Here is an 8,895-nt window from a genome sequence, read left to right as displayed (position 1 = left end):
TGCTGTCTCTGCCGTCATCCTTCACTGAGGTAAACTGCCCATACTCAGTTTCTCCACCCTGCCTCCCTCCCGCCTCCCAACATGGCACCTCAGGCAGCGGCAGCAAGTCCGGGTGAGCCTGAGCACTCTGGTCATCTGCTCGACTGCCCTCTTGGGGGGGGGCAGTGATCATGCAGGACCGGAGAGTTTGCCCAAGGCCGTTTGTTTTGGGGCTCTCTGAAGCTCCCTCTCTCCCTACGCCCTGCCTAGTGCTTAGTCACTGGTGAAAAGGTCATTTTCCCCACCTCGCTCTGATGATGTTTATTTCTCTGCATCTTCCTTTCAGAGTCCCTGGGAATAAAATGGAGGTTTTCTTTCCAGAAGGACAGTTGAAGGCTGCTGAGAGCCTTCCCTCGGGCACCCCTGAGGGCCCCGAGGTACCTCACAAGAAATCTCCAGCCCCAGACAGGAGAGCCTGCGTGGTCTCCTCTTCTCTGTTCTTCAGCCTGAGTCACATTCTGATCTCTGAGGCTGGAAACTTGGGGTCCCCGTGGAGCATCTTTTTCTCTTTCCCACTATGTTGCCTTCAGGCCACACTTTATATGAAGAATCACAAGGGACAGACTATGTCCATCAAAGAAAATTTTCCTTAAAAGTAATTCCCAGGTTGGAGAGAGAACGCAAAGGGCTAAAGCCTGGGCTTTGCATGCAGGAGCCTGGATCTGACCCTATCGTACCCCAGCCCGTTAGGTATGGCAACAGTACTGAATTGGTAAAGGAAACTTCAGCCACACACTATTGGGCCAAGTGAGGGTTTAAAGTTGTCACTGAGATGTGCTCACTCTAACTCCCTGAGGGCCCCTGACCTCAGCAGCAAACTCTTGGACTGGCTCCCCCATCAGTTGTGGGAAAGTAGGTCTTGACGCTGAGCAGTGGAACCGTCTCCTGCTCCCCTCACACCTCGCGTCCTGTCAGGATGTAGGCAATGCTGTTTCACGGCAGATGCAGTTAACCTTGTCTACTCTTAGTTAACACACTGGGATGGAGTATGGGAGCGTAAATGTGATTGTAGTCTTGAGTCCTGGCTCGGGAGCTTGAGGTCCCAGCCCACTGTGCCTTGTATGTAGCACTGTCGTCCCGTTGTTCATCGATTTGCTCGAGTGGGCACCAGTAACGTCTCCATTGTGAGACTTGTTACTGTTTTTGGTATATCGAATACACCACGGGTAGCTTGTCAGGCTCTGCCGTGCAGGCAGGATACTCTCGGTAGCTTGCCAGGCTCTCCGAGAGGGGCGGAGGAATCGAACCCGAGTCGGCCACGTGCAAGGCCGACACCCTACCCGCTGTGCTACCGCTCCAGTCCAAGTACCTTGTCTAGGGGTGAGAAATGCTTCTTGTCCATTCCTCCTATTTGGCCTTGGCAGCTCTCACTGATTTCAGGAGAATTTGGGTACAACAATCCCACTACGGGTAGACCTCAGAGCACAGTCAGAAGTGACCCCTGAGCACAGAGTTGGGAGTAGCCCCAGAACAATGCCAGTTGTGTCTCCCCCCACATACACACAAAAACTAACTGCCTCTCCTTATATATCTAAGATATTTTATACAAGTTTAAGCTAGGTTGGGGCCAGAGGAATAGTACAGCGGGTAGGCCGTTTACCTTGCGCATGGCCAACCTGGGTTCAATCCCCAGTATCCCATATAGTCCCGCAAGCATTGCCTGGAGTAATTCCTGAGTGCAGAGGCCCGACTAACCCCTGAACACCACAGGGTGTGGCCCCCAAACAAAAACAAACAAACCAAAACACAACAAGCAAAACAAGCCTTAAGCTAGGCCTTTCGGCATTAACCCGTTCACAACCAACTCCTGAACAGAAAGTCAGAAATGAAAAGTGCCTGAGCTCACCTAAGAGTTGGCCTTTGTGCTGTTTCACTGCTGGTGAGTTGCTTTGCTTTTTGCTCTGTTTTGGAGGTGCCACACCTGGCAAAGCTGAGGAAACCATGTAGTGCTGTGGAATAAACCATGTAGTGCAGCTCCCCCACTCCAGCCCCTGGAGCCTCTGCCCAGCCCCGAAGGTGCTCAGGGGACCTTATGGGATGCTGGAAATCGAACCTGGGTCAGCCTCGTGCAAGACAAATGCCCTACCCATACTATTGCTCCAGCCCACCCCCCGAAGGTGAGTTTTTAAGGCATATGCATCTCACTCTGAAGCTGCTGCTGCAGTCGGCAAGAGTCCCGAGGTCTCCAGGCTGTTTGTCCTGGTAACTCCACGCACAGAAGGTGCCCGGCATGGCCTGAAGAATGTATTTGTTTGAGGGAGGAACGTCAGAGGCCAGTCTTGGATGACTGTTGGAGTGCTTGGGTTTCCAGTCAGCGTATTCTCCAGCTTGCTGATTCATACAAGCTTCAACCCGGACATTTGCTCTGGTTGCTCTGGTTGCTAGATAGTACAGGGGGGAGGGTTCAATCCCCCTCTTCCCATAGGGTTCCCTGAACACTGCCAGGAGTAATTTCTGAGTGTAGAGCCAGGAGGAATCCCTGAGCATCGCTAGGTGTGACCCAAAAATCAAAAAAGGTTTTGTAAGAAAGAAAGAAAGAAAGAAAGAAAGAAAGAAAGAAAGAAAGAAAGAAAGAAAGAAAGAAAGAAAGAAAGAAAGAAAGAAAGAAAGAAAGAAAGGAAGGAAGGAAGGAAGGAAGGAAGGAAGGAAGGAAGGAAGGAAGGAAGGAAGGAAGGAAGGAAGGAAAAAAGAAAGAAAGAAAGGAAGGAAGGAAGAAAGGAAGAAAGGAAGAAAGAAAGAAAGGAAGAAAGAAAGAAAGGAAGAAAGAAAGAAAGAAAGAAAGAAAGAAAGAAAGAAAGAAAGAAAGAAAGAAAGAAAGAAAGAAAGAGAAAGAAAGAAAGAAAGAAAGAAAGAAAGAAAGAAAGAAAGAAAGAAAGAAAGAAAGAAAGAAAGAAAGAAAGAAAGAAAGAAAGCTGACGACCCCACACTCGTGTTAACTGATGCCCACTCTGTGCCCTCTATCTTTGTGGGGCACCCCCAAACTCCCACCCCTAGTAGCCTCTGCCCCCAGCTGTGAGGCCCTTTCTCTGTGCTCCCACAGCCCTTCAGACCCCCCCCCCTCTATTATCTCCCTTCTCGTCCATCTCCACGAGGATTCAGAGTATCTTCAAACTCTGATTTTAGGGTTCAGAGTCCAGCAGGTAGGGGCACTTGCCTTACAGATGACCAGCCCAGGTTCCATCCCTGGCACCTCATATGGCCCTCCGAACCCTGCCAGGAGTGATCCTTGAGCGCAGGCCTGGGGGTAAGCCCTGGCATCATCTGCTGTGGCCCACCTGGCCCCTGTGAAAAACCTCTAGTTGTATTCAGCTGTGTGTGAGTGTGCCATGAAGAGGGTGTGACCCTGGGTGAGTGCTGGAGCTAGACCCATGCCACATCCCCAAGACCAGGAGGCGTGAGCGCGGGTGCTCAGGTGTATGGGCAGTACAGCAGCCCCGGGGGGTCCCACAACCAGACTGCTGCATCTCAATGAAGTGTGGCTCCAGCTGAGCGTGGCCGAAACCAGCAGAGGAAACTGGGCAAGCAACTGCGGCCAGGGTGCGCCCCAGCTACGCCACAGCTGAGGACAGATGTTTGAGCACCCAGGGTTCCCAAAGATTACCAGGACTTCTTTCTGGTTCCTTGCTGAGAGTTCATCACCAAGTTTCTAAGTAACCAGTATTTGAATATGCAGATGAGTTTTTTTTGATAAATGTAGATAATGTAGATCAATTATCTACAAGTAGATAATGTACTGTAGAATTATCTACATGTAGATAATTCAGCTTTGATAAATGTAGATAATGGTGATCAAGGGCTGGAGCAATAGCACAGCGGGTAGGGCGTTTGCCTTGCACGCCGCTGGCCCGGGTTCAATTGCTCCATCCCTCTCGGAGAGCCCGGCAAGCTACCGAGAGTATCCTGCCTGCACGGCAGAGCCTCGCAAGCTACCCGTGGCGTATTCGATATGCCAAAAACAGTAACAACAAGTCTCACAATGGAGACATTACTGGTGCCTGCTTGAGCAAATTGATGAGCAACAGGACAACAGTGCTACAGTGGTGATCAAACTTCACTTTTACCAGTGGGCCATGTGGAGGTTTTTTTTTTTAAATTTTATTTAATCACTGTGAGATAGTTACAAGCTTTCATGTCTGAGTTACAATAACACAATGATCAAACACCTATCCCTCCACCAGTGCACATTCCCCACCACCGATATCCTGGGTCTACCCCCCTTTCCCACCCTCCCCCTGCCTCCATGGCAGACAATATTCCCCATACTTTCTCTCTACTTTGGGGCATTATGGCTTGCAGCACAGACACTGAGAGGTCATCATGTTTGGTCTATTATCTACTTCGGCATGCATCTCCCATCGCAACTGGTTCCTCCAGTCATCACTCTCTTAGTGACCCCTTCTCTATTCCACCTGCCTTCTCCCCTCACACCTGGAGGTTTTCTAATCCATTAATTTTGGAAGGAGAACCCAAGCTCCATGAACTGGTTTAGAATGAAACTGGGATAGTTCTAGGTTAAAGGATGAAAAACACTGAAATGTAGTACTTCTGGAATTATGCCAAAAACCTTCATCGTGGGCTGGAGCTATAGTATAGTGGATAGGGCATTTGTCACGCAGGTTTGATCCCTGGCATCTCATATGGTCCCCTGAGGCTGCCAGGAATGATCCCTGAGCGCCACAAACAAAACAAGACAAAACAAAACAAAAAGCTTTCTTGTGTAAGGAAATGATCTTGTGTACGTGTTAAGGGGAAACTAGATAAATACAAATATGATACTAGCCTAGTATTTCCACAAGGCTTCATTTTCATAGCTTTTAAAATTGGTAGATGAAATAAAGTCCTTTCACAATAAAAACAACACACAACCAAGACAAAGTGGACTTTGTATTTGAATAGAAATATAAGCTTTTCTTGCTGTATTTAAAAGTGTCCAATAATGGAGGATGGGCAAGCCCTGAAAAAGAAAAGCAGATTGTTTTCTGTCTGTCTTGTTTTGTTTCTTGGGCCATGCCCAGCGGTGCTCAGGGCTTACTCGTGGCTCTGTGCTCAGAGGTCATTCCGGGGGGGGCTGGAGGCACCCTGCGTGGTGCCCGGGGTCAGACCCCGGTCAGCACATGTGAGGCACGTGTTAGCTCTCCAGCCCTTTCCCTGTCTCTCAGATATCTCTTAACTTGTCTGCTCAATTGTCAAACCATCTTGCTGTGCCCCCTCCCCACACTCTCTCCCAGCACAGGTAGGAGACGAGCTTCCTTCTCTTATGGGTGGCTACGTGTCCCAAAACGGGTCCACTTCACTTTCTCTTGGAAAATCTGGACTGAGATCCCTGAAGTCTGTACTGGTTGCTCAGTGTAGGTTGCTCAATGTAGGGGATAAACAAGAGACAGGCAAAGCACCTGCTGAAAGGAACAGAAGCAAAATGCCCTGACAGAAACCACAGTGAGGCACAGTCAAGTGCATTGCCTCACTTCTGCTCTGTTTAGTCTTTGCTTGGCCCCAGTCCGAGACAAGTCCTTTCTAAGTCCTTCCACAAGGAAATTTTTTCTTTTTTTTTTTTTTCTGTTTTTTGGGCCACACCAAGTGATGCTCAGAGGTTACTCCTGGTTTTGCACTCAGGAACTACTCCTGGGGGTGCTCGAGGGACCATGTGGGATGCTGGGAATAGAACCCAGGTCAGCCGGGTGCAAGGCAAACGTGCTACCCACTGTGCTATTGCTCCAGCCCCAAGGAAATATTTTCTTACTGACCAATTCAGTAGTTCAGATGTCAGCAAACTTCTAGAATGTATCTGCATTTTTTTGTTTGCTTGGTTTGGGGGTCACACTTAGCAGTGATTAGTGCTTACTCAGGGTTCTGTGCTCAGCGATCACTCCTGGTGGGGCTGGGGAACTGTTCAGATGCTGGGAACCAAACCAGGGTCAGCCACATGCAAGACAAGGGCCTTCCCCACTGTACGTACTCTGCCCAGGGATCAACTGTTTACAAAACTCGACTTCTTTTTATAATCCCATTTGCCTTTTTGTTGTAGCAAGCAATATGAAGTAAGTTTGATTGTGCCTGCTAAGGGGGTGGGCTTGGTTGGTGAGTGGGAAGTTGGGCAGGTTGGTGGAGTGAAGGTCCCATCGGTGGTGGGATTGGTTTTGAAACACTGAATGCCTGAAATAATTCGAGGCAAACTTCACCTTAACAACTAAAATCAACGGTTCTGGGGCCAGAGTGATAGTACAGCGGGGAGGGGAGGGTGCTTGCCTTGCACATGTCTGACCTGGTTCAGTACCCAGCGCCCCATAGAGCCCCACTAGGAGTGATCTCTGAGCACAGAGTCAGGAGTGACCCCTGAGCACTGCCAGATATGGCCCCAAAACCAAGCAAACAAAAAAAAATGCAGATTAAAAAGAAAGAAATTAAGTTGTATTACGAACATTGGTATATCTTGAGTTATAATATAAAAATGCCCCTTCTTTTCTGTTCTCTAGTGGGGTGACTCCCCCAGGCCCCTCACCCATACTCACCTGTGCCCCAGCACTACTGACGTGGCACCTCCACAAGGCTCCTGTGGCAGTGCTTGCACCATAGGTGCTCTGGGGCTTCCAGACTGTGGGCACAGCTGCTGCATCAGGTTTTGTGCCTCTTCCCTGCAGGGCCATGCCCGGGGACCAGTTCTGGCAACTGGAACTGGACAACAGTCTGCACTCTGACTCAGGGGAACGTTCTCGCGGCTTTGTTTTTGACTCTCACTACCTCTTTGTCTCTCTCTCTCTCTCTCTCTCTCTCCCTCTCTCTCTCTCTCTCTCTCTCTCTCGCTCTCGCTCTCTCTCTCTCTCTCTCTCTCACACACACACACACATATACACACACACACACACTTATTATCTCAGAGTATGTTCATCAGGAAACCATTTACGAGCTGAGTCTTGATTGGGAAGATGACGGAGCGGGAGGGTAAGTGGGTCGTTGCTTTTCAAACATCTTGATATTCCCCAGTCAGTATATCTCAACCAGGGGCCACAGGTGAAAAATCATGTAATTGGGGTCCAGAGTGCAAACTTAGGGGGCCATCTAGGGGGAATAGTGGCTCCAAGAGGGAGAGGAGGTGGGAAAGGGGTAACAGAAAGAATGCCTTAAGTCACACACACACACACACACACACACACACACACACACACACACACAATTAAAGATAGGAAACAAATGAGCAGAGGGTTTTTTTTTTTTGTAAGGGAACCCAACCCTGGCACATCTCCCCTGAAGTACAAAATTATGAAGGTTCTTTGTTTGTTTATTTTGGGGCTACATCCAGCAATGCTTGGGGGTTCCTTTTGGCTCTGTACTCAGAAATTACTCCTTTTGGTGCTCGGGGCCCGGACCAGGTGGAATGCTGCGGATTGCCCCACCCACTGCACTATTGCTCCGGCCCTGGATTATAAAGGTTTTAAACAACTACCCCATCTGGCACCTCCCCAGGCCTCTCTTCCTGAGGAGGCCTGCTTTCCAGACTCGTCGAGAGAGGCTGTTGTCGTTGGCTTCAGTGGTGTCTCAAACCAGTCAAAACTGGACGAGATGAAATGAAACAGTGTGTGTCTGGCGCGGCCCAGGCCCTGCTGTCTTGCCGGCTGTGAACAATGACGGCCAACTTGCACACAATGCAGTGCAAAACAGACCTCCAGAAACAGTTCCAAATGTGTGTGTGTCCGTGGAGCCGCCGGGACGTAGTCCTCACTTAAAATCCCCATTGTAAAACGTGTGTGGGAAATAAAAGGAAAAGATGACTCGCCCAGGTCCTTTGTCTGCTTCTGGGGAATTTCAGAGGGAAGTCCAGGTTTTTACCTGGGATGTTCCAGACAGATTGAGTTAGGGTGACGGGTGCCAATGCCTTTCAAACTGTTCTGGAAAACAAAAACAACCAGCTCCTCTGAATCCGTTCACATTCTGAACCAAGGAGAGGCTGCTAGGTGACTAGAATACAAGAACTCACTTTCCTTTTGCAGTTAATTGCGTTAAATATGCCTCATAACTTCTGGCCCCCCGGGCGGGGGGCTGTCGTTTAGCAGGGGCTGGTGGGGAAGCTGGTTTAATTCTGGCTTTTGTTTCAACCACTAAATGTAATGCCACATGATTGTTGCCCCAACAGTAATCCAGTTAAAAAACAGGCCTCAGAGCTACCGCATCATCGAAATTAACCCTGATTACATCAAATTATGTTGAAACAGACCACAGCTGCTTGCCCTGTCGAAGTGACTGCCGGAAAGCGCACCCAGAAGATACATCTGGGCATCAGGAAGATCCATTTTGGCTCTGACTTGTCTCAGCCAATGGGAGAGCAACGCACCCTTCTGCCCGGCCCCGCGTGCTGGTGGGAGCTGAAAACCATGTGATTTCCCAGAGGCAAAGGTTTTTCGTCATTCCTGACACCTCTCGTTTCAGTTTTATATAGGAAGGATGTAAGAAAGAGGAAATCAAATTTGCTGCGGGTCACTTTCCTCAGCAAAAGTGACCAGGGAACACTGCTGAGCATGTCTGCGGCGGGCCTCGGACACGTGTGTGCCGGGAGAGCATACCACAGCTGGATTTGGTCAGTCTGGGGTTCGGAGATTTTGTTTGTGTCAGAGCTGCACCTTACCCCAGCTCTGCACTCGCGGACCATAGGGATGCCGGGGATTGAAATGGCTGGTAGCGTGCAAGGCAAGCATCTGACCCACTTCAACCCCTAAAGCTAGATTTTTTACTTATTCAGTAGAATCATAGTTTTTAAAAACTAGAAAGATGTAGGTGTTGGGGAAGGCATGGGCTCACTGAACCTTGTACACTACTAGTGGGAATGTGAAAATGATGTAACTGCTGTGGAAACCCACTCAAGGA

This window comes from Sorex araneus, chromosome X, assembly GCF_027595985.1.
Source record: "Sorex araneus isolate mSorAra2 chromosome X, mSorAra2.pri, whole genome shotgun sequence".
NCBI classification, from domain to species: domain Eukaryota; kingdom Metazoa; phylum Chordata; class Mammalia; order Eulipotyphla; family Soricidae; genus Sorex; species Sorex araneus.
The sequence above is the reverse complement of the archived record's forward strand: the minus strand, read 5'-3'. Positions refer to the sequence as shown.